At 44.9% G+C, this 27,510-nt stretch overlaps 1 protein-coding gene and 2 pseudogenes across 27 annotated transcripts in view; 2 read left to right on the top strand and 1 right to left on the bottom strand.

Moving 5' to 3' along the window:
- Positions 1–27,510, top strand: part of ABI3BP (ABI family member 3 binding protein) — an 860,645-nt gene that overhangs the window by 788,409 nt on the left and 44,726 nt on the right. The window lies entirely within an intron of this gene.
- LOC135053130 (5S ribosomal RNA) lies at positions 2,922–3,041 on the bottom strand (annotated as a pseudogene).
- On the top strand, positions 6,588–6,707 carry LOC135053118 (5S ribosomal RNA; annotated as a pseudogene).

Raw genomic sequence — 27,510 nt, 5'->3', positions numbered from 1 at the left:
AGGTATAACCGCCCTGTCCCTTAATCTGGTACTGAATATAGCCAACATAAATGTGAATTCGTTTTTTTCTATTCCTTTGTATGTTTACATTTTTTATACCTTTACATTGTACGAACAACTATAATGTGAAATGAATCAGTGACAGGGTCTTGGATCTATTTAGACTTCTCTCCATGATTTCTGTGCTTCCAGATCAAAAGTGACATGATAATAAGTGCAGTTATAGTTTCTGGAGAAACCCCACGCCAATAGCAAGCAAGTGTGTCCTTAATTTACCCTTGCTGGTTACTTTGGAAAAACTAAGTGGATCTGCAGAGACACAATTTTACTATTTTAGTAAATTAGTTTTGCTGACCTTTGTTCAATGGTATTAATAACAGTAAAATGAATCATAGGGATGATTTTTGTGTCAAGTATGCAGCAGATGCAAGTGGATTTTGGACTGTAAACTCTCTAATAACACATGCTTCAACAATGATGGATTGTGTCTGTAAAACAAGTATTCCATTTTGTATGGCTGATGTCAGAAAAGGTTTTAGTGTCTTCATTTTAAAAACGGTAGATTTTTCTTTGTTTCTCTCTGCAAAAAGAATTGTAAGGGCTTACTTATATGCTCATTATGTACTAAATCTTTGTCCAGGAACTGTGATTTTGGGGTCTATGTACTAAGCCTAAGAAAGTGAAAAAGTGGATGGAGAAAAAGTACCAGCCAATCAGCTCCTTACTGCCATTTTACAAGCTATGTTTGAAAAATGACAGAAGCTGATTGGCTGGTACTTTATCGCCATCCACTTTATTCTTTTCCACGGTTTAGTACATAGCCCCTTTTATTCCTCTCCACTTTCTCTCTCCAAGGCTTAGTACGTAGACTCTTTTTATCTTCTTTCAATATGCATATTTAAAATTGTCTATACTGCACAGAGGTGGAACTAGCAGCGGTGCAGCCTGTCGCTATTAAAGGCCCCACAGCTGGCAGTTTTATAATAGTCGAACAGATTCATTAGTATGCTCCTGTGCTACTCCATGAGCTGAGACTAAGAGGACCCTGGTGATGCGTACCGGATGAAGGTCAGGAGGAGGAGCAATGTGAGACATTCCCTCTCATCTCTCCCCAGCTCCTCCTCTCTGCCTTCTGAGTGACTAAGAACGGGCTGGCGATAAGTGGGAGGCAGTGCCGCCAGGGATAACGATTGTAGCCAGGCGCAGTGTCGGACTGGGGTATGAAGGGCCCACCGGGGGAATGCAGTAATAGGGGCCCATACTTAAGTGTGTGGCCAGCCTACAAACGGGGTGTGGCCAGCCTCCACAGAGACTTGAAATACACAATAGTTTAGTGCAGTGTAATGCAACATATCTACCATGTATAATACAAGTGCATAGTCTGGAACTTGATCCCTGGAGGAAGGAGTGGCCCCTCAGGCAGTGGGGCCTATCGGTGGTTTCCCTGGTACCCCTGTGGGCCAGTCCGACCCTGGCCAGGCATATAGGAGGAACAGCCCTGCCCCTGCATGCAGAGAGAGCCAGCCCATCTCAGACTAATGAGACAGTCAAGGCATGATGGTCTGAATTGTGTCCAGGCCCTGGACCCAGCCCCAAAAGTAAGTCAACTTATTAATGTCATTCTTTCATACTTTCAGTCTGATATCTCTCTGCATTGCTCAAATGCCAGATCTCCAGGGACTCCTTGAAGAGAGTCATAAATTGGGTACATATGAGAATAAGGGCTCCGAGTCTGGGTATTAAGCCCAGCGCCAGGGCCGGAAAAGCTGTCTTTGCTGCTCTGAGTTAAAACTCTTTTAAGATTAAATTTTTCTGGAGATCACTCTTCCATTATGTCTTTGTTTCAGTAAAGGCTTTCCAACCAGAAAAGGGAAGTTTCTTCTTGTCAGACTTGGAGAGGTGTCTGTAAGTGTTCTGAGTACTGGGAGACTTAAATCACCATGACCTGTATGCTGTCCAACCACTTAGACTGAGGCTGTATGAGAGATCTCCATAAAATTTGAGAATTCCTGCAAAGGAGATGAGCATGGGACAACCCTTCAGACTAAAATAAAGGTCATCTAGGGTGATAGGATAAATGTGAATGACTGCTGAAACTGAAGATACCACTGCATGCCATTTTTCTGGTAGCGCATCGAGAGAGAAAGAAGGGGTATTCAGCTTGAACCCTAAAAGGTGATCTGATGCAAGAGCAAGGGAATGAAGACTGATTTTTGAGAGATTATTGTAAACCCTCTCTCAGGAGCATTAGATCCATGTCTTGGTGAATTATTAGGGGAGGAAGATTTCAGAATGCAATCAAAATATTGGAGTGGGATAATTGTAAAGGTTTAGGAAATGGGGTTTGGGATGGAACCGCACCAGTCCAGAAAAATCAAACAATTAATAGCCTCTGAAAAACTGAATTTAAATAGAATTCCTTCAATATATGGCAACCGTGGATATTATAATAATCTATCCTAATATCACAATATATTGCTTTCAGTGGTGCTCCCTAGAGTCAAAAAGTATCAAGTACAAAGGACCAAGAAGAGAGATATTGGAAAAAAGACTCTTTTGTGGGAGCACTCTAATTAAGAGGTTACAGTATAATTTGTAAAATACTGATAGGAACAATTTAATTGGTAAAAATTAAATTCTATGAGTGACCATATGTGCACAAAATAGCTTAGCGAAAATATGGATGAATTATGTTATTCGTGATCTCAAATATCACAATCTGCAAATTGCCAGAAGTAGAAATCTGTGGTGCTTTTGTCACCATGCTCTTGCATAGTATCTCTTATGTAATGTATGACCATCATTCATTCTGCTAATATCCATTACAGATCATTATAGGCGCAGAGAATTTAAACCATTGGTCACGTGAATCCAAGTGTCGGATAGCATAAAGTTGAGTACCACTGTGTCCAATAGCCAATTTATTGCAGTACCAGGGTGTTCAAAGGAGGTCTCCCGTCCTAGTACTGACCCGGCCTTTCACTGCTTAGCTTCCAAGTTCAGAAGAGATTGGGCATCTCCAGTGAAGTATGACCGCAATTATTAGGCTCCTCTCTTTGGTCACTCCAAATATATGCCATGTAGCTACTATATGTTGGGGATAAAGAGCATATGTAACGTAAATGTTACAGACAAAAGAGATTACATGCAGTCATCTGGCTACTCAAACATTGACTCGGCGGCCACAAAATAAAGATATATAAGTATATCGATCTGTAAAAGGCAATTTATATGGAGAATTCGTAACACACTGGTTACAAACATAAGAGATTACGTGCAATCAGCTGATTAATCAGCATGTGACACGGCGGTCACTGAAATTGATTATATATGTGCAATCACCTAATTAATCAGTTATTCAGCATATGACCGTCACAGAAGAAACATCAATAGGTTTAAGGATAATATATGTGGGAAAAATTCATATATACCACATACCATCGCAGATGGAGTTACCTTATGCCTAAAAAATTTTTTTTTTATTAACGTGCAATCAGCTGATAAATCAGTATGTGACACGGCGGTCACCAAAAAGAATTAAATGCGTACAATCACCTTATTAATCAACAGCTGATTAATCAGCATGTGACACGGCGGTCACAGTAAGATAATTGTAAGTCCAATCACTTAATTATTCAGCATGTGACACGGCAGTCACAGAAGAAACATAAATAGGTTTTAAGGATAATATATGTGGGAAAATTCATGTATACCACATACCATCGCAGATGGATTTACCTTGTACCTGAGCATAGAGCAGGTCACCAGTACGGCCGTACCAGATTATACTGTGTCTTAATGCCTAATTAAAATTATACTGTAGGAGACAGCGTGTAATTATGGCATAATAGCAGACAAAAGACATATGTCAAAGTGATACCAGCTCCTCCTAATTAACCCCTCCGAGCCACAGAAAAAAAGAAAAAAAAGAAGGAAAAAAAAGGGGAGGGGGGGGGAGGGAAAGTTTGTATCACAGCAGGATATATATGAAGCCTGCAGAAAGTGCTCATGACATTAATATACTTGGTGAAAATCCACTGCATAGAGCTGTTGTAAGGCTGATTGGAAGGTAGTTGCTGCAATGAACAGTTGTTTCCTAAATAGCAACAAGAAAGTTGGACCTATATACGATGTCTCTAATACTCAGAGTTCTATATGGAAACTGTTGCAAAATAAGATACAGGTTGAGTATCCCTTATCCAAAATGCTTGGGACCGGAGGTATTTTGGATATCGGATTTTTCCGTATTTTGGAATAATTGCATACCATAATGAGATCTTATGATGATGGGACCTAAATCTAAGCACAGAATGCATTTATGTTACATATACACCCTAAACACACAGCCTGAAGGTAATTTTAGCCAATATTTTTTATAACTTTGTGCATTAAACAAAGTGTGTCTACATTCACACATTTCATTTATGTTTCATATACACCTTATATACACAGCCTGAAGGTCATTTAATACAATATTATTAATAACTTTGTGTATTAAACAAAGTTTGTGTACATTGAGCCATCAAAAAACAAAGGTTTCACTATCTCACTCTCACTCAAAAAAGTCCGTATTTCGGAATATTCCGTATTTCGGAATATTTGGATATGGGATACTCAACCTGTAATGTCAAATAACTGTTGAGCAGGAAAATTACAGCCTTTCAGATTCATACAGTGGAGTTACATAAGTGTGGTGTGAATAAGTTTCACATTGGTGTGGGGTATATACGATACCGATGCTGGTATTGGCGCTGTCCGTCCCACTTTTGGCCGTGCAGAGGCTCCGGGGACTGCAGCGGCGTATGTCCGTAGTCTCGCTCCAAGTGAGCGGTGGCTTGGGGCCGTTGCCTGGTGATCGTCTAAGCGTTCCGGCTAGCGCGGTCACGTGTGCGCATCACGTGATCGCAGGGTCCTGACGTACGTTTCGCAGGGTAAGCTTGATCACAGGACGTAGTGTGATCACTGGAGGTTTCAGTTTATGTAGAGCAGGGCTCATGGCTGATTGGATAATCTTTTTGATGAACACACTGATCCACCAATCTTAGTCAATTATGTTAGTTTCCCAGATTGTCACTATTAACAGTTCGGCGGCTGGTATTCACTAGTAATTAATTACACACAAAAATATGTTGTATATATATGGATTTGCCTAGACATACTTTATAAGGTGGAAAAAAATAAGTGTTTAGTTATATAGTGCTAGTAGTGAACTTTGGCCCTCATTCCGAGTCGTTCGCTCGTTCTTTTTTTTCGCATCGCAGTGAAAATCAGCTTAGAGCGCATGCGCAATGTTCGCACTGCGACTGCGCTAAGTAATTCTGCTATGAAGAAAGGATTTTTACTCACGGCTTTTTGTTCGCACCGGCGAACGTAGTGTGATTGACAGGAAATGGGTGTTACTGGGCGGAAACACGGCGTTTTATGGGCGTGTGGCTGAAAACGCTACCGTTTCCGGAAAAAACGCAGGAGTGGCCGGAGAAACGGGGGAGTGTCTGGGCGAACGCTGGGAGTGTTTGTGACGTCAAACCAGGAACGACAAGCACTGAACTGATCGCACAGGCAGAGTAAGTCTGGAGCTACTCTAAAACTGCTAAGTTTTTTTTGTTCGCAATATTGCGTAAACTTCGTTCGCACTTTTAAGATGCTAAGATACACTCCCAGTAGGCGTAGACTAAGCGTGTGTAACTCTGCTAAATTCGCCTTGCGACCGATCAACTCGGAATGAGGGCCTTTATTAACAGTTATTGGTTGTTATACAGCAGTGACCCCATTAATTAATTAGAGAATAGATGTGTGGTCTTAGTGTTAATAAGTTTTTTGAAAATATATGAGATATCCAATAAATTTTGTGATGCTGATTTGTGTGATAGAAAAGAGAGATGAGAAATGGGAAGCAGAGTAAAGGGGATATATGGGATAGAAAGGAGAGTGAAGAAAAGAAAGTGAGGGGAGGGGTTATGAATCAAGGGCCGTGTCACATGCTGAATAATTAAGTGATTGCACTTACAATTATCTTACTGTGACCGCCGTGTCACATGCTGATTAATCAGCTGTTGATTAATAAGGTGATTGTAAGCATTTAATTATTTTTGGTGACCGCCGTGTCACATACTGATTTATCAGCTGATTGCACGTTAATAAAAAAAAAAAAATTTTTTAGGCATAAGGTAACTCCATCTGCGATGGTATGTTGTATATATGAATTTTTCCCACATATATTATCCTTAAACCTATTGATGTTTCTTCTGTGACTGTCATGTCACATGCTGAATAACTGATTAATTAGGTGATTGCACATATATAATCAATTTCAGTGACCGCCGTGTCACATGCTGATTAATCAGCTGATTGCACGTAATCTCTTATGTTTGTAACCAGTGTGTTACGAATTCTCCATATAAATTGCCCTTTACAGATCGATATACTTGTATATCTTTATTTTGTGGCCGCCGAGTCAATGTTTGAGTAGCCAGATGACTGCATGTAATCTCTTTTGTCTGTAACATTTACGTTACATATGCTCTTTATCCCCAACATATAGTAGCCACATGGCATATATTTGGAGTGACCAAAGAGAGGAGCCTAATAATTGCGGTCATACTTCACTGGAGATGCCCAATCTCTTCTGAACTTGGAAGCTAAGCAGTGAAAGGCCGGGTCAGTACTAGGACGGGAGACCTCCTTTGAACACCCTGGTACTGCAATAAATTGGCTATTGGACACAGTGGCACTCAACTTTATGCTATCGGACACTTGGATTCACGTGACTAATGATTTAAATTCTCTGCGCCTATAATGATCTGTAATGGATATTAGCAGAATGAATGATGGTCATACATTACATAAGAGATACTATGCAAGAGCATGGTAACAAAAGCACCACAGATTTCTACTTCCGGCAATTTGCAGATTGTGATATTTGAGATCACGAATAACATAATTCATCCATATTTTCGCTAAGCTATTTTATTCACATATGGTCACTCATAGAATTTAATTTTTACCAATTAAATTGTTCCTATCAGTATTTTACAAATTATACTGTAACCTCTTAATTAGAGTGCTCCCACAAAAGAGTCTTTTTTTCCAATATCTCTCTTCTTGGTCCTTTGTACTTGATAATTGTAAAGGTGTAAGAGGCATTTGCTAGACTGAAAATCATAATGGACCATTGGTAAAGGTGCTCCCTCTAGAAGATTTGGAGCACATTTCTGTAATTTGGATGCATGATAGAGATGTGCACTGGAAATTTTTCGGGTTTTGGTTTTGGATTCGGTTCCGCGGCCGTGTTTTGGATTCGGACGCGTTTTGGCAAAACCTCCCTGAAAATTTTTTGTCGGATTCGGGTGGTTTTTTTTTACAAAACCCCCTCAAAAACAGCTTAAATCATAGAATTTGGGGGTCATTTTGATCCCATAGTATTATTAACCTCAATAACCATAATTTCCACTCATTTCCAGTCTATTCTGAACACCTTACACCTCACAATATTATTTTTAGTCCTAAAATTTGCACCGAGGTAGCTGGATGACTAAGCTAAGCAACCCAAGTGGCAGACACAAACACCTGGCCCATCTAGGAGTGGCACTGCAGTGTCAGACAGGATGGCAGATTTAAAAAATAGTCCCCAAACAGCACATGATGCAAAGAAAAAAAGAGGTGCACCAAGGTCGCTGTGTGACTAAGCTAAGCGACCCAAGTGGCCGACACAAACACCTGGCCCATCTAGGAGTGGCACTGCAGTGTCAGACAGGATGGCAGATTTAAAAAATAGTCCCCAAACAGCACATGATGCAAAGATAAATTAAAGAAAAAAGAGGTGCAAGATGGAATTGTCCTTGGGCCCTCCCACCCACCCTTATGTTGTATAAACAGGACATGCACACTTTAACAAACCCATCATTTCAGCGACAGGGTCTGCCACACGACTGTCACTGAAATGACTGGTTGGTTTGGGCCCCCACCAAAAAAGCAATCAATCTCTCCTTGCACAAACTGGCTCTACAGAGGCAAGATGTCCACCTCCTCCTCATCGTCCGATTCCTCACCCCTTTCACTGTGTACATCCTCCTCCTCACAGATTATTAATTCGTCCCCACTGGAATCCACCATCTCAGGTCCCTGTGTACTTTCTGGAGGCAATTGCTGCTGGTGAATGTCTCCACGGAGGAATTGATTATAATTCATTTTGATGAACATCATCTTCTCCACATTTTCTGGAAGTAACCTCGTACGCCGATTGCTGACAAGGTGAGCGGCTGCACTAAACACTCTTTCGGAGTACACACTGGAGGGGGGGCAACTTAGGTAAAATAAAGCCAGTTTGTGCAAGGGCCTCCAAATTGCCTCTTTTTCCTGCCAGTATATGTACGGACTGTCTGACGTGCCTACTTGGATGCGGTCACTCATATAATCCTCCACCATTCTTTCAATGGTGACAGAATCATATGCAGTGACAGTAGACGACATGTCAGTAATCATTGGCAGGTCCTTCAGTCCGGACCAGATGTCAGCACTCGCTCCAGACTGCCCTGCATCACCGCCAGTGGGTGGGCTCGGAATTCTTAGCCTTTTCCTCGCAGCCCCAGTTGCGGGAGAATGTGAAGGAGGAGCTGTTGACGGGTCACGTTCCGCTTGACTTGACAATTTTCTCACCAGCAGGTCTTTGAACCTCTGCAGACTTGTGTCTGCCGGAAAGAGAGATCCAACGTAGGTTTTAAATCTAGGATCGAGCACGGTGGCCAAAATGTAGTGTTCTGATTTCAACAGATTGACCACCCGTGAATCCTGGTTAAGCGAATTAAGGGCTCCATCCACAAGTCCCACATGCCTAGCGGTATCGCTCTGTTTTAACTCCTCCTTATATCTCTCCAGCTTCTTCTGCAAAAGCCTGATGAGAACTGACTTCACGTGTGGCAAGTTCAAAGGGTTGCAGAACCTTGCACAACGTTGAAATCATTCTCCACTGCGCTTGAGTCAGGTGCATTCCCCCTCCTTTGCCTATATCGTAGGTAGCTGTATAGGCTTGAATGGCCTTTTGCTGCTCCTCCATCCTCTGAAGCATATAGAGGGTTGAATTCCACCTCGTTACCACCTCTTGCTTCAGATGATGGCGGGGCAGGTTCAGGAGTGTTTGCTGGTGCTCCAGTCTTCGGCACGCGGTGGCTGAATGCCGAAAGTGGCCCGCAATTCTTCGGGCCACCGACAGCATCTCTTGCATGCCCCTGTCATTTTTAAATAATTCTGCACCACCAAATTCAATGTATGTGCAAAACATTGGACGTGCTGGAATTTGCCCACATGTAATGCACGCACAATATTGATGGCGTTGTCCGATGTAACAAATCCCCAGGAGAGTCCAATTGGGGTAAGCCATTCTACGATGATGTTACTCAGTTTCCGTAAGAGGTTGTCAGCTGTGTGCTTCTTATGGAATGCGGTGATACAAAGCGTAGCCTGCCTTGGAACGAGTTGGCGTTTGCGAGATGCTGCTACTGGTGCCGCCGCTGCTGTTCTTGCTGCGGGAGGCAATACATCTACCCAGTGGGCTGTCACAGTCATATAGTCCTGAGTCTGCCCTGCTCCACTTGCCCACATGTCCGTGGTTAAGTGGACATTAGGTACAACTGCATTTTTTAGGACACTGGTGACTCTTTTTCTGACATCTGTGTACATTCTCGGTATCGCCTGCCTAGAGAAATGGAACCTAGATGGTATTTGGTACCGGGGACACACTACCTCAAGCAATTCTCTAGTTCCCTGTGAATTAACGCTGGATACTGGACACACGTTTAACACCACTGAAGCTGCCAAGACCTGAGTTATCCGCTTTGCAGCAGGATGACTGCTGTGATATTTCATCTTCCTCGCAAAGGACTGTTGGACAGCCAATTGCTTACTGGAAGTAGTACAAGTGGTCTTCCGACTTCCCCTCTGGGATGACGATCGACTCCCAGCAGCAACAACAGCAGCAATAGGCGTTACACTCAAGGATGCATCGGAGGAATCCCAGGCAAGAGAGGACTCGTCAGACTTGACAGTGACATGGCCTGCAGGACTATTGTCTTTCCTGTCTAAGGAGGAAATTGACACTGAGGGAGTTGGTGGTGTGGTTTGCAGGAGCTTGGTTACAAGAGGAAGGGATTCAGTTGTCAGTGGACTGCTTTCGCTGTCACCCAAAGTTTTTGAACTTGTCAATGACTTCTGATGAATGCGCTCCAGGTGACGTATAAGGGAGGATGTTCCTAGGTGGTTAACATCCTTACCCCTACTTATTACAGCTTGACAAAGGCAACACACGGCTTGACACCTGTTGTCTGCATTTCTGTTAAAATAATTCCACACCGAAGAGGTGATTTTTTTTGTAATTTGACCAGGCATGTCAATGGCCATATTCGTCCCACGGACAACAGCTGTCTCCCCGGGTGCCTGACTTAAACAAACCACCTCACCATCAGAATCCTCCTTGTCAATTTCCTCCTCAGCGCCAGCAACACCCATATCCTCATCCTGGTGTACTTCAATAGGGACATCTTCAATTTGACTATCAGGAACTGGACTGCGGGTGCTCCTTCCAGCACTTGCAGGGGGCGTGCAAATGGTGGAAGGCGCCACCTCTTCCCGTCCAGTGTTGGGAAGGTCAGGCATCGCAACCGACACAATTGGACTCTCCTTGGGGATTTGTGATTTAGAAGAACGCACAGTTCTTTGCTGTGCTTTTGTCAGCTTAAGTCTTTTCATTTTTCTTGCGAGAGGATGAGTGCTTCCATCCTCATGTGAAGCTGAACCACTAGCCATGAACATAGGACAGGGCCTCAGCCGTTCCTTGCCACTCCGTGTCGTAAATGGCATATTGGCAAGTTTATGCTTCTCATCAGACGCTTTTAATTTTGATTTTTGGGTCATTTTACTGAACTTTTGTTTTTTGGATTTTACATGCTCTCTACTATGACATTGGGCATCGGCCTTGGCAGACGATGTTGATGGCATTTCATCGTCTCAGCCATGACTAGTGGCAGCAGCTTCAGCACGAGGTGGAAGTGGATCTTGATCTTTCCCTATTTTACCCTCCACATTTTTGTTCTCCATTTTTTAATGTGTGGAATTATATACCAGTAATATATCAATAGCAATGGCCTACTGTACCGTACTGCTATATATTGTCAAAGTCGAAAAATATCATGAATCACATGCCTTGTACTAACCCCATGCACATGCCCGCTGCACGTGCACACGTTCTGCCGTGCGTGCACATATCCGCAATTTGCGTAAGATCACTCCGGCGATCACGCGCGGTGTATGCGCATTTACGGTAGAGTTTGTAAGCGTCTAGCGGGCGACTCGATCATAGCATATTTAACCCATATAGTGTGTTTTATAGATAATATTTCCCTTAACAATGTCAGCAAGTATGTTTAGTTTAAACGGTTCTTGGACAGAGAGATTCCTCTTTGCATGATAGGAAGGGTCAGATAAAGGTTGAACGGTGGTGTCTAGTATCCAGCTGTAGAGTATTTTAATAGTAACATTTCAGTGTTGGTTAGGAAGAGATTGCTCGCTCCTGCGTATAGTTATGTAGAAAAGTAGTTTATAGACATTTACTGTATTTGCTGTTCATTATCCATGCGGCGGGAATCCTGAGGATACCTCCCACCTGAGCAGTTGGAGAAAGACTCAGCCCACCTGTTCGAACCCACCTTTGACCTTTTGTTATAATGCAGAGACACATTCCTGTGTCCAATGAACCATGAGATTATAGGGACCATTGTATTGTTACTGTTTGCTGTGTATATAAAGACCACCATTGCCTGTCCAGTCACTCACTCTCTCTGCAAGGTTTTCACATTGAAGGCTGAGGGCTGGATCCAGGACGCGCTTGCGAATCATTCCCACGTGTGTAAGTTCTCTGTAGCCATTTTGTTATCCTCTGTGTTTGCCATTTGTTCTCATTATGTACTCATTCTGTTTGCTTGTGTTTGCGATCGTTCGCTATTGTTCATATTATTACTTGTTATACTGTTTAGATTTTGATGTTAGGTTTGTAGTGTATAAGCTGTACTGTTTTTCCCCTTTTTACTCTAAAGCAATCCACGAAGGTGTTAGAGCCGGAGTGTTTTTTAAATCCAAACCAGGTCTTGTGTTTTCACTAGTTACTGTAAAGGGTTTTCTTAGCGTCTCAATCGCTCAAACAGCTTTCATATTATCAAGGTTAATAAGCATTACATCATTATAGTATTACATTGCCAAGGTTTAAAGTGTAAGCATACCCTTACGGTGTGTTGTTACTAAGGGTTACTGTGTATCTTTCCGTGAGCGTACGTGTCGCTCGTGCGTCGCGCCCACGGCCTAGTGTCTGCTACGCTAGGTGCGTACCCTTACGGTACTCAGTGCGCCAATAGCGTACTTAGTCCGTAATAGAATATAGCTTAATGTTTATAGGTAATAACTGACATTATCAATATTATATACTGGTGGTCAGCAAAATTATGCACTGTCCTCCTACTACTGCGCACAACAACTAAAATGCACCACAGGTATGAATGGATAGTATACTTGACGACACAGAGGTAGGTAGAGTAGTGGACTACTGTGCCGTACTGCTATATATTATATACTGGTGGTCAGCAAAATTATGCACTGTACTCCTACTATATATACTGCGCACAACTAAAATGCACCACAGGTATGGATGGATAGTATACTTGACGACACAGAGGTAGGTAGAGCAGTGGCCTACTGTACCGTACTGCTATATATTATATACTGGTGGTCAGCAAAATGATGCACTGTCCTCCTACTACTGCGCACAACAACTAAAATGCACCACAGGTATGGATGGATAGTATACTTGATGACACAGAGGTAGGTACAGCAGTGGACTACTGTACCGTACTGATATAATACTGGTGGTCACTGGTCAGCAAAATTCTGCACTGTCCTCCTACTATATACTACAATGCAGCACAGATATGGAGCATTTTCAGGCAGAGAATGTATAATACTGGTGGTCACTGGTCAGCAAAACTCTGCACTGTCCTCCTACTATATAATACTGGTGGTCCCCAGTCCCCACAATAAAGCACACTGAGAACAGATATTTGCAGCACACTGAGCACAGATATGGAGCGTTTTTCAGGCAGAGAACGTAGATATTTGCAAGCACACTGAGCACAGATATTTGCAAGCACACTGAGCACAGATATTTGCAAGCACACTGAGCACAGATATTTGCAGCTCACTGAGCACAGATATTTGCAGCACACTGGGGGTCATTCCGAGTTGTACGCTCGCAAGCTGCTTTTAGCAGCTTTGCACACGCTAAGCCGCCGCCTACTGGGAGTGAATCTTAGCTTATCAAAATTGCGAACGAAAGATTTGCAATATTGCGAAAAGACTTCTCTGTGCAGTTTCTGAGTAGCTCGAAACTTACTCTGCCAGTGCGATCAGTTCAGTGCTTGTCGTTCCTGGTTTGACGTCACAAACACACCCAGCGTTCGGCCAGACACTCCTCCGTTTCTCCAGCCACTCCCGCGTTTTTCCCAGAAACGGTAGCGTTTTTTCACACACACCCATAAAACGGCCAGTTTCCGCCCAGAAACACCCACTTCCTGTCAATCACATTACGATCACCAGAACGAAGAAAAAACCTCGTAATGCCGTGAGTAAAATTCCTAACTGCATAGCAAATTTACTTGGCGCAGTCGCACTGCGGACTTTGCGCATGCGCATTAGCGACTAAACGCTCCGTTGTGAAAAAAAATAACGAGCGAACAACTCGGAATGACCCCCACAGAGCACAACTGAGAGAACGCTGCACATCCTCTCCCTATCATCTCCAATGCATGAGTGAAAATGTCGGCGACGCGCGGCTCCTTATATAGAATACGAATCTCGCGAGAATACGACAGCGGGATGATGACGTTCGGGCGCGCTCGGGTTAACCGAGCAAGGCGGGAAGATTTGAGTCTGCCTCGGAACCGTGTAAAATGGGTGAAGTTCGGATTCCGAGGAACCGAACCTGCTCATCTCTAATGCATGAACATCCATAAGATCTTCTTTTATACAAAAGCAGTGTTGAGGCAGAAGATAATATGACTTGTAAACTCTCCATCCTGAACCTCTTGGGTTTCGAAACATGTAAAGTGCTTTTAGTTTAAGAGTAGTCATACAGAGCTATCAGGTTTTTGAACTGAAAATATGTGGGTCATTCATCCATGTAAGTCTGGGCCACAGGGCTAATTCAGACCTGATCGCTGGGGTGCGTTTTTGTACAGCAGGCGAGCAGGTCTAAACTGCGTATGCACCGCAATGCGCAAGCGCATCGCACGGGTACAAAGCAGATTGCCGCTCAGCGATGGGTTTGTGCGAAGGATCCATTCGCATGGGTGAACGCAAGGAGATTGACAGGAAGAAGGCGTTTGTGGGTGTCAACTGAGCGCTTTCTGGGAGTGTTTGGAAAAACGCAGGCGTGTCCAAGCATTTGCGGGACGGGTATCTGACGTCAATTCCGGTCCCAGACAGGCTGAAGTGATCGCAGCGGCTGAGTAAGTCCTGAGCTACTCAGAGACTGCACAAAATCTGTTTGTACAGCTCTGCTACACTTGCGATCGCACACTTGCACAGCTAAAATACACTCTTCTATGGGTGGCGACTATGCGAACGCAAGACTGCAAAAAAACCCTAGCAAGCAATCAGGTCTGAATTAGCCCCCTTGTTTGTAGATTCTTTTCTGCCCTGCAAAATAGCCTAGTATAAAAGATGGCTGCAGTCTCTGTGGCTTAGGTATCTCTGATACAGGTATTATATTAATGGCAGATTCAGGCCATACTTTATAGTTTTTTACAGCTACCTACCTGTTTGAGGTAATCTGAGATCACCGGTTTAGAGAGATTGACAAGAGTGACTTGTGAAGAGTATATACTTACTGGTCAATCTACCCCTATCTGTTGTGACCCAATGTGGAGGGGTTGTCCCTCTAAGATCAGTGGATACCTCATTTTGGAGAAGCCTTGGTAGTTCTGGCCCCATGGATCTGGGGGCATGATTCATTTGTAAAAAGAACTTCCTACAGGAGTTCTGACTTCTATCTTTGAGTTCAGCAGATGATCTTTGGGCCTTATATCTGAAACGTACCTCACTAACATATTATGGGCCAAACAGATCAGAGTCCATAAAGTTAGGGTAATCTGCGAGCCAGACCCACTAGACCAGGTCGGTTTGCAATCTGGATCATCTAAAATTGGTCACGTAATAAAAATATCTGGCCTATTACAGTTTTCCTGCTAATGGATTTCAGCAGAGCATATTTAGACAAGACACATATTCTGTAATGCCTCTAAGGAACATGCTGATTCTCCCTCTTTTTCCACTTTGTCCAGCACAAGAGAGAAGTGGACTAGCAGCACCTGAAATATTGGATTTTATATCTGTAGATATTGCCAGTACTTTGTCTCTTATTAGGGCATCTAAACTAGGACAGAGGCAAACAAAATAAGTCAGTCTTCTTCCTTGAGCAAGGTTGAATGGAGTACCAGCTTTGCCAACTTCTATACTTTACACTGTGTGGAGAGAGCCCAATGAGAGGACTAAAGCTTTGCTGGAAGGGTCTCGGCACAGAGACTACACTAGCCGCCAGTTCTAGGTGGCAAACCTCCTGATGATTGAAGAGGTTGGTTTTCAGAGAGCATTCTGGGGTAGGAAACTCCATAAGTGGCAGCACGGAAAAAGTCTTGGAGGCGAGGTGAGCGGTATATATGTTGAACTACTGCTTTTAGTTTTATATAATAAAAATACCAACTGATTTAATTTTTTATTTAATTGCTGTAGAAGTTTTTCAAAAGATTAAGGCAGAGCATAAGAGTGTTGTTTGTATTCACCAATGCCACAAAAAAGATCTAATTACGTGAAATAGATTCATTAGGTGAAACCGCATGATTGCACAATGGGCCTAATTCAGACCTGATCACTAGGCTGCGTTTTTCTACAGCCTGCGATCAAGTCTGAACTGCGCATGCATATGCACCGCAATGCACAGGCGCATTGGTCCGCAGCAGCGGGGAGCACCGGGCAGTGACTGGATGGTGCGAGAAAAGCGATCGCAAGGTGACTGACCGTTTTTAAGAAGTGTCCGGAGAAACGCAGGAGGAACCAGGCGTTTGGAGGGATGGTTTCTGATGTCAGCTCTGGCCCCGATCTTTGCACTTGAAGAGTAAGTCCTGGTCTGTGCAGAGATTGCACAAACTTCTGTTTGTGCAGCTCTCCTGCACATGCGATCGAACCACGGCACAGCGATTTCCCCCTCCCACTGTAGGCGGCGACTACCTGATCGCAGGGATGCAAAAAACGCACCCTTGCGATCAGGTCTGAATTAGGCTCAATGTGCAGCTGGAGTCAGTTATTCTCAGGAGCAGCCTGGAAATAAAATGATGATCATGCACTTTGGAAAACTTACTAAAGTTGTTAAAAGTATCAATAATTCTTCTTCCTCTTCCTCCTCCTTCCTCCTCTTCCTCCTTCTTCTTCTTTTTCTTCCTCCTCTTCCTCCTCCTTCCTCCTCCTCCTTCCTCCTTCTTCTTCTTTTTCTTCTTCTTCCTCCTCCTTCCTCCTCTTCCTTCTTCTTCCTCCTCCTCCTCCTCCAGTTGGGTGTGTGTTTTTTCCTATAGACCGTAAAAAAACAGACAGCCAACCGACTTTTCAAACAATTGAATTCCCCCCTCAGACTAAAACACCCTCTACCCCTCTTTTTTCCCGTAATATCACTCCAGAGCCGGCCCTAACCAATTTGATGCCCTTAGGCAAGATTTTGGCTGGTGCTACCTGATAATTTCACTACCATGTTACAATAAAATATAAACACCAGAGCTGTAACTAGACATTTTGCTGCCCTGAGCCAGAAAGAGCACTGTTGCCCCTCCATCTCCCCTCCCCCATTTTGAATATCGACAGCGTGTGTCGAAGGCGACAAAAATAAGAGCATGGTCTTGCGGGAAAGAGGCTTGATTACACAATAGTACCCACAATTCAAATTATGCAGCACAGTAGTTCAACCTTATTCACATTACACCATACAGTATTACCTCTTATAAACTTTATGCCACACAGTAGTACCCCTGGAACACATTACGTCACACAGTAGTACCCCTGGTACAGATTATGACTCAGAGTAGTAATCCTGGTACACGTTACATCACACAGTAGTCCCCCTGGTACAGATTATGCCTCACAGTAGTACCCCTGGTACACATTACATCACCCAGTAGTACCCCTGGTACAGATTATGCCTCACAGTAGTACCCCTGGTACACATTAGATCACACAGTAGTCCCCCTGGTACAGATTATGCCTCACAGTAGTACCCCATGTACACATTACATCACACAGTAGTACCCCTGGTACAGATTATGCCTTACAGTAGTACCCTTGACAGTGGCTAGCCAGGCATTTCTTATTGTCTATCCATGTAATTAATAGAGATGAGCGCCTGAAATTTTTCGGGTTTTGTGTTTTGGTTTTGGGTTCGGTTCCGCGGCCGTGTTTTGGGTTCGAACGCGTTTTGGCAAAACCTCACCGAATTTTTTTTGTCGGATTCGGGTGTGTTTTGGATTCGGGTGTTTTTTTCAAAAAACACTAAAAAACAGCTTAAATCATAGAATTTGGGGGTCATTTTGATCCCAAAGTATTAATAACCTCAAAAACCATAATTTACACTCATTTTCAGTCTATTCTGAATACCTCACACCTCACAATATTATTTTTAGTCCTAAAATTTGCACCGAGGTCGCTGTGTGAGTAAGATAAGCGACCCTAGTGGCCGACACAAACACCGGGCCCATCTAGGAGTGGCACTGCAGTGTCACGCAGGATGTCCCTTCCAAAAAACCCTCCCCAAACAGCACATGACGCAAAGAAAAAAAGAGGCGCAATGAGGTAGCTGTGTGAGTAAGATTAGCGACCCTAGTGGCCGACACAAACACCGGGCCCATCTAGGAGTGGCACTGCAGTGTCACGCAGGATGTCCCTTCCAAAAAACCCTCCCCAAACAGCACATGATGCAAAGAAAAAAAGAGGCGCAATGAGGTAGCTGTGTGAGTAAGATTAGCGACCCTAGTGGCCGACACAAACACCGGGCCCATCTAGGAGTGGCACTGCAGTGTCACGCAGGATGTCCCTTCCAAAAAACCCTCCCCAAACAGCACATGACGCAAAGAAAAAAAGAGGCGCAATGAGGTAGCTGACTGTGTGAGTAAGATTAGCGACCCTAGTGGCCGACACAAACACCGGGCCCATTTAGGAGTGGCACTGCAGTGTCACGCAGGATGTCCCTTCCAAAAAACCCTCCCCAATCAGCACATGATGCAAAGAAAAAGAAAAGAAAAAAGAGGTGCAAGATGGAATTGTCCTTGGGCCCTCCCACCCACCCTTATGTTGTATAAACAAAACAGGACATGCACACTTTAACCAACCCATCATTTCAGTGACAGGGTCTGCCACACGACTGTGACTGATATGACGGGTTGGTTTGGACCCCCCCCAAAAAAGAAGCAATTAATCTCTCCTTGCACAAACTGGCTCTACAGAGGCAAGATGTCCACCTCATCATCACCCTCCGATATATCACCGTGTACATCCCCCTCCTCACAGATTATCAATTCGTCCCCACTGGAATCCACCATCTCAGCTCCCTGTGTACTTTGTGGAGGCAATTGCTGCTGGTCAATGTCTCCGCGGAGGAATTGATTATAATTCATTTTAATGAACATCATCTTCTCCACATTTTCTGGATGTAACCTCGTACGCCGATTGCTGACAAGGTGAGCGGCGGCACTAAACACTCTTTCGGAGTACACACTTGTGGGAGGGCAACTTAGGTAGAATAAAGCCAGTTTGTGCAAGGGCCTCCAAATTGCCTCTTTTTCCTGCCAGTATAAGTACGGACTGTGTGACGTGCCTACTTGGATGCGGTCACTCATATAATCCTCCACCATTCTATCAATGTTGAGAGAATCATATGCAGTGACAGTAGACGACATGTCCGTAATCGTTGTCAGGTCCTTCAGTCCGGACCAGATGTCAGCATCAGCAGTCGCTCCAGACTGCCCTGCATCACCGCCAGCGGGTGGGCTCGGAATTCTGAGCCTTTTCCTCGCACCCCCAGTTGCGGGAGAATGTGAAGGAGGAGATGTTGACAGGTCGCGTTCCGCTTGACTTGACAATTTTGTCACCAGCAGGTCTTTCAACCCCAGCAGACTTGTGTCTGCCGGAAAGAGAGATCCAAGGTAGGCTTTAAATCTAGGATCGAGCACGGTGGCCAAAATGTAGTGCTCTGATTTCAACAGATTGACCACCCGTGAATCCTTGTTAAGCGAATTAAGGGCTCCATCCACAAGTCCCACATGCCTAGCGGAATCGCTCCGTGTTAGCTCCTCCTTCAATGTCTCCAGCTTCTTCTGCAAAAGCCTGATGAGGGGAATGACCTGACTCAGGCTGGCAGTGTCTGAACTGACTTCACGTGTGGCAAGTTCAAAGGGCATCAGAACCTTGCACAACGTTGAAATCATTCTCCACTGCGCCTGAGACAGGTGCATTCCACCTACTATATCGTGCTCAATTGTATAGGCTTGAATGGCCTTTTGCTGCTCCTCCAACCTCTGAAGCATATAGAGGGTTGAATTCCACCTCGTTACCACTTCTTGCTTCAGATGATGGCAGGGCAGGTTCAGTAGTTTTTGGTGGTGCTCCAGTCTTCTGTACGTGGTGCCTGTACGCCGAAAGTGTCCCGCAATTCTTCTGGCCACCGACAGCATCTCTTGCACGCCCCTGTCGTTTTTTAAAAAATTCTGCACCACCAAATTCAAGGTATGTGCAAAACATGGGACGTGCTGGAATTTGCCCATATTTAATGCACACACAATATTGCTGGCGTTGTCCGATGCCACAAATCCACAGGAGAGTCCAATTGGGGTAAGCCATTCCGCGATGATCTTCCTCAGTTGCCGTAAGAGGTTTTCAGCTGTGTGCGTATTCTGGAAAGCGGTGATACAAAGCGTAGCCTGCCTAGGAAAGAGTTGGCGTTTGCGAGATGCTGCTACTGGTGCCGCCGCTGCTGTTCTTGCGGCGGGAGTCCATACATCTACCCAGTGGGCTGTCACAGTCATATAGTCCTGACCCTGCCCTGCTCCACTTGTCCACATGTCCGTGGTTAAGTGGACATTGGGTACAACTGCATTTTTTAGGACACTGGTGTCTTTTTCTGACGTCCGTGTACATTCTCGGTATCGCCTGCCTAGAGAAGTGGAACCTAGATGGTATTTGGTAACGGGGGCACACTGCCTCAATAAATTGTCTAGTTCCCTGTGAACTAACGGCGGATACCGGACGCACGTCTAACACCAACATAGTTGTCAAGGCCTCAGTTATCCGCTTTGCAGCAGGATGACTGCTGTGATATTTCATCTTCCTCGCAAAGGACTGTTGAACAGTCAATTGCTTACTGGAAGTAGTACAAGTGGGCTTACGACTTCCCCTCTGGGATGACCATCGACTCCCAGCAGCAACAACAGCAGCGCCAGCAGCAGTAGGCGTTACACGCAAGGATGCATCGGAGGAATCCCAGGCAGGAGAGGAATCGTCAGAATTGCCAGTGACATGGCCTGCAGGACTATTGGCATTCCTGGGGAAGGAGGAAATTGACACTGAGGGAGTTGGTGGGGTGGTTTGCGTGAGCTTGGTTACAAGAGGAAGGGATTTACTGGTCAGTGGACTGCTTCCGCTGTCACCCAAAGTTTTTGAACTTGTCACTGACTTATTATGAATGCGCTGCAGGTGACGTATAAGGGAGGATGTTCCGAGGTGGTTAACGTCCTTACCCCTACTTATTACAGCTTGACAAAGGGAACACACGGCTTGACACCTGTTGTCCGCATTTCTGGTGAAATACCTCCACACCGAAGAGCTGATTTTTTTGGTATTTTCACCTGGCATGTCAACGGCCATATTCCTCCCACGGACAACAGGTGTCTCCCCGGGTGCCTGACTTAAACAAACCACCTCACCATCAGAATCCTCCTGGTCAATTTCCTCCCCAGCGCCAGCAACACCCATATCCTCCTCATCCTGGTGTACTTCAACACTGACATCTTCAATCTGACTATCAGGAACTGGACTGCGGGTGCTCCTTCCAGCACTTGCAGGGGGCGTGCAAATGGTGGAAGGCGCATGCTCTTCACGTCCAGTGTTGGGAAGGTCAGGCATCGCAACCGACACAATTGGACTCTCCTTGTGGATTTGGGATTTCGAAGAATGCACAGTTCTTTGCTGTGCTGCTTTTGCCAGCTTGAGTCTTTTCATTTTTCTAGCGAGAGGCTGAGTGCTTCCATCCTCATGTGAAGCTGAACCACTAGCCATGAACATAGGCCAGGGCCTCAGCCGTTCCTTGCCACTCCGTGTCGTAAATGGCATATTGGCAAGTTTACGCTTCTCCTCCGACAATTTTATTTTAGGTTTTGGAGTCCTTTTTTTTCTGATATTTGGTGTTTTGGATTTGACATGCTCTGTACTATGACATTGGGCATCGGCCTTGGCAGACGACGTTGCTGGCATTTCATCGTCTCGGCCATGACTAGTGGCAGCAGCTTCAGCACGAGGTGGAAGTGGATCTTGATCTTTCCCTAATTTTGGAACCTCAACATTTTTGTTCTCCATATTTTAATAGGCACAACTAAAAGGCACCTCAGGTAAACAATGGAGATGGATACTAGTATACAATTATGGACTGCCTGCCGAGTGCAGACACAGAGGTAGCCACAGCCGTGAACTACCGTACTGTACTGTGTCTGCTGCTAATATAGACTGGTTGATAAAGAGATGTCTATGTAACTATGTATGTATAAAGAAGAAAGAAAAAAAAACCACGGTTAGGTGGTATACAATTATGGACGGACTGCCTGCCGAGTGCAGACACAGAGGTAGCCACAGCCGTGAACTACCGTACTGTACTGTGTCTGCTGCTAATATAGACTGGTTGATAAAGAGATGTCTATGTAACTATGTATGTATAAAGAAGAAAGAAAAAAAAAACCACGGTTAGGTGGTATACAATTATGGACGGACTGCCTGCCGAGTGCAGACACAGAGGTAGCCACAGCCGTGAACTACCGTACTGTACTGTGTCTGCTGCTAATATAGACTGGTTGATAAAGAGATGTCGTAGTAGTATGTATGTATAAAGAAGAAGAAAAAACCACGGTTAGGTGGTATATACAATTATGGACGGGCTGCCGAGTGCCGACACAGAGGTAGCCACAGCCGTGAACTACCGCACTGTACTGTGTCTGCTGCTAATATATAGACTGGTTGATAAAGAGATAGTATACTCGTAACTAGTATGTATGTATAAAGAAAGAAAAAAAACCACGGTTAGGTGGTATATACAATTATGGACGGGCTGCCGAGTGCCGACACAGAGGTAGCCACAGCCGTGAACTACCGCACTGTACTGTGTCTGCTGCTAATATAGACTGGTTGATAAAGAGATAGTATACTCGTAACTAGTATGACTATAAAGAAAGAAAAAAAAACCACGGTTAGGTGGTATATACAATTATGGACGGGCTGCCGAGTGCCGACACAGAGGTAGCCACAGCCGTGAACTACCGCACTGTACTGTGTCTGCTGCTAATATATAGACTGGTTGATAAAGAGATAGTATACTCGTAACTAGTATGTATGTATAAAGAAAGAAAAAAAAACCACGGTTAGGTGGTATATACAATTATGGACGGGCTGCCGAGTGCCGACACAGAGGTAGCCACAGCCGTGAACTACCGCACTGTACTGTGTCTGCTGCTAATATAGACTGGTTGATAAAGAGATAGTATACTCGTAACTAGTATGTATGTATAAAGAAAGAAAAAAAAACCACGGTTAGGTGGTATATACAATTATGGACGGGCTGCCGAGTGCCGACACAGAGGTAGCCACAGCCGTGAACTACCGCACTGTACTGTGTCTGCTGCTAATATATAGACTGGTTGATAAAGAGATAGTATACTCGTAACTAGTATGTATGTATAAAGAAAGAAAAAAAAACCACGGTTAGGTGGTATATACAATTATGGACGGGCTGCCGAGTGCCGACACAGAGGTAGCCACAGCCGTGAACTACCGCACTGTACTGTGTCTGCTGCTAATATATAGACTGGTTGATAAAGAGATAGTATACTCGTAACTAGTATGTATGTATAAAGAAAGAAAAAAAAACCACGGTTAGGTGGTATATACAATTATGGACGGGCTGCCGAGTGCCGACACAGAGGTAGCCACAGCCGTGAACTACCGCACTGTACTGTGTCTGCTGCTAATATAGACTGGTTGATAAAGAGATAGTATACTCGTAACTAGTATGTATGTATAAAGAAAGAAAAAAAAACCACGGTTAGGTGGTATATACAATTATGGACGGGCTGCCGAGTGCCGACACAGAGGTAGCCACAGCCGTGAACTACCGCACTGTACTGTGTCTGCTGCTAATATAGACTGGTTGATAAAGAGATAGTATACTCGTAACTAGTATGACTATAAAGAAAGAAAAAAAAACCACGGTTAGGTGGTATATACAATTATGGACGGGCTGCCGAGTGCCGACACAGAGGTAGCCACAGCCGTGAACTACCGCACTGTACTGTGTCTGCTGCTAATATAGACTGGTTGATAAAGAGATAGTATACTACTAATATTATATATACTGGTGGTCAGGTCACTGGTCACTAGTCACACTGGCAGTGGCACTCCTGCAGCAAAAGTGTGCACTGTTTAATTTTAATATAATATTATGTACTCCTGGCTCCTGCTATAACCTATAACTGGCACTGCAGTGCTCCCCAGTCTCCCCCACAATTATAAGCTGTGTGAGCTGAGCACAGTCAGATATATATATACATTGATGCAGCACACTGGGCTGAGCAGTGCACACAGATATGGTATGTGACTGAGTCACTGTGTGTATCGTTTTTTTCAGGCAGAGAACGGATATATTAAATAAAACAAACAACTGCACTGTCTGGTGGTCACTGTGGTCGTCAGTCACTAAACTCTGCACTCTCTTCTACAGTATCACAGCCTCAGGTCAATCTCTCTCTCTCTCTCTCAACCCTAATCTAAATGGAGAGGACGCCAGCCACGTCCTCTCCCTATCAATCTCAATGCACGTGTGAAAATGGCGGCGACGCGCGGCTCCTTATATAGAATCCGAGTCTCGCGAGAATCCGACAGCGTCATGATGACGTTCGGGCGCGCTCGGGTTAACCGAGCAAGGCGGGAGGATCCGAGTCTGCTCGGACCCGTGAAAAAAACATGAAGTTCGTGCGGGTTCGGATTCAGAGAAACCGAACCCGCTCATCTCTAGTAATTAAGCATAGAAAGAGTGGTTTTATTCTTGACTTCATTGAAAATTTAATACGATTATGCAAGCAGGGTACGCTGCCAAGTTGGGAGTGCCCTGCTCAGCTAAGAGCATGTAATCCTCTATCCATAGGTAGATCAAGTGCTGTCTAGGTATGTCTAGCACCACAAAGCATATACTGTACGCCACATGCCACACAGGCAGGATGCCAGAGTTGGATAGTGTAGCAGGGCTGAAGGGGAAATTGAGAGCTTACGTTAAATTGGTGATGACGCACCCTGATGATTACACACAGATGCGCAACCAGTAGCTTGGTTTCCACAGGAGCAAACATGGGATTTCTAAAATACGGGTTTCCTCGCTGTGCTGCTAGAGAGATTTTGTCCAATACGAAGCTGCTCTCTAACCCCATTTTCATCCACTTTAAATACACATAAATTGCTGCTTGTTGCATGCAGCTTCCTTCTAAGTGAGCAGAGTAGTATAGAGTGTACCACTCCGTTGTTCTTCCAGTGGGCACAAAGTCCAGACGGGCACTCATCGAAAATTGGGCCTGCCCTACCGGAATCAGTTGCCAGACTTTCATGCTTCCTCTCATACCTCTTTGTATGTTTCATCACCTGCCTAGTTGCTGTGTGCCTGGTTCCTGGAATGTTGGGGCACAGTTTGGAAAAGGGATGTGTTTGCCTGAAATATGGAAGGTCCAGTAATGAGTGAACCCTCAAACCCACCCAACTGGCCTAAGTGTAAATCAACAACACTCACTTTTATTACATACTGTAAAGGGAATATCTCATAAGCAGTATAGATCTAGAGCTGAATCTCATTCTTATTTTCAAGCCAGTTATTCTGTGGAGAAGAATAAGTAATGACTACATCTGTGTGATGGAGTAAAGTGGACATTTTCTTGCAGCATACCTCCTCCAGCACACAGATCTAGTCATTACTTTCTCTGACGTCCTAGTGGATGCTGGGTACTCCGTAAGGACCATGGGGAATAGACGGGCTCTGCAGGAGACTGGGCACTCTAAAAGAAAGATTAGGTTCTATCTGGTGTGCACTGGCTCCTCCCTCTATGCCCCTCCTCCAGACCTCAGTTAGAATCTGTGCCCGGCTCGAGCTGGTTGCACACTAGGGGCTCTCCTGAGCTTCTAGTAAAGAAAGTATTTGTTAGGTTTTTTATTTTCAGTGAGATCTGCTGGCAACAGACTCACTGCTATGAGGGACTTAGGGGAGAGAAGCGAACCTACCTGCTTGCAGCTAGCTTGGGCTTCTAGGCTACTGGACACCATTAGCTCCAGAGGGATCGAACACAGGCCCAGCCTCGGTCGTCCGGTCCCGGAGCCGCGCCGCCGTCCCCCTTGCAGAGCCAGAAGCAAGAAGAACATCCTGGAAATCGGCGGCTGAAGACTCCGGTCTTCATTAAGGTAGCGCACAGCACTGCAGCTGTGCGCCATTGCTCCCTATGCACACCACATACTCCGGTCACTGATGGGTGCAGGGCGCTGGGGGGGGGGCGCCCTGGGCTGCAATTAGAGTACCTTACTTTGGCAAACAGCACATAATATAGTCTAAAAAACTATATATGTGCAAAAATCCCCTGCCATAACATAAATATAAGAGCGGGAGAAGTCCGCCGAGAAGGGGGCGGGGCTATCTCCCTCAGCACACTGGCGCCATTTCTTCTTCACAGCTCCGCTGGAAGACAGCTCCCCAGGCTCTCCCCTGCAGTTTCCAGGCTCAAAGGGTAAAAAAGAGAGGGGGGGCACTAAATTTAGGCGCAAACTGTATATGTAAAGCAGCTATAGGGAAAAATCACTTTGTGTTAGTGTAAATCCCTGATTATATAGCGCTGTGGTGTGTGCTGGCATACTCTCTCTCTGTCTCCCCAAAGGACTTGGTGGGGTCCTGTCCTCAGTCAGAGCATTCCCTGTGTGTGTGCGGTGTGTCGGTACAGCTGTGTCGACATGTTTGATGAGGAGGCTTATGTGGAGGCGGAGCAGGTGCCGATAAGTGTGATGTCACCCCCTACGGGGTCGACACCAGAGTGGATGGATATGTGGAAGGTATTAACCGACAGTGTCAACTCCTTACATAAAAGGCTGGATGACGTAACAGCCGTGGGACAGCCGGCTTCTCAGCCCGTGCCTGCCTAGGCGTCTCAAAGACCATCAGGGGCTCACAAACGCTGGCTACCTCAGATGGCAGACACAGATGTCGACACGGAGTCTGACTCCAGTGTCGACGAGGATGAGACCTATACACAATCCACAAGGGGCATCCGTTGCATGATTACGGCAATGAAAAATGTGTTACACATTTCTGACATTAACCCGGGTACCACTAAAAAGGGTATTATGTTTGGGGAGAAAAAGCAGCCAGTGTTTTTTCCCCCATCAGATGAGTTGAATGAAGTGTGTGAAGAAGCGTGGGGTTCCCCCGATAAGAAACTGGTAATTTCTAAAAATTTACTGATGGCGTACCCTTTTCTGCCATAGGATAGGTCACGTTGGGAGATATCTCCTAGGGTGGATAAGGCGCTCACACACTTGTCAAAAAAGGTGGCACTGCCGTCTCAGGACACGGCTGCCTTGAAGGAGCCTGCTGATAGAAAGCAGGAGGCTATCCTGAAATCTGTATATACACACTCAGGTACTATACTGAGACCTGCAATTGCTTCAGCATGGATGTGTAGTGCTGCTGCAGCGTGGTCTGATACCCTGTCAGATAATATTGATACCCTCGACAGGGATACTATTTTGCTAACCATAGAGCATATTAAAGACGTCGTCTTATATATGAGGGATGCAAAGAGGGATATTTGCCGGCTGGCATCTAGAATTAATGCAATGTCCATTTCTGCCAGGAGGGTATTATGGACCCGGCAGTGGACAGGTGATGCTGATTCTAAAAGGCACATGGAGGTTTTGCCTTATAAGGGTGAGGAATTGTTTGGGGATGGTCTCTCGGACCTCGTATCCACAGCAACAGCTGGGAAATCGACATTTTTACCTCAGGCTCCCTCACAACCTAAGAAAGCACCGTACTATCAGGTACAGTCCTTTCGGCCTCAGAAAGGCAAGCGGATCAAAGGTGCTTCCTTTCTGCCCAGA

The sequence above is a fragment of the Pseudophryne corroboree genome, chromosome 2 (assembly GCF_028390025.1).
Source record: "Pseudophryne corroboree isolate aPseCor3 chromosome 2, aPseCor3.hap2, whole genome shotgun sequence".
Lineage (NCBI taxonomy): Eukaryota > Metazoa > Chordata > Amphibia > Anura > Myobatrachidae > Pseudophryne > Pseudophryne corroboree.
This window is presented reverse-complemented; position numbering and strand designations above follow the sequence as displayed.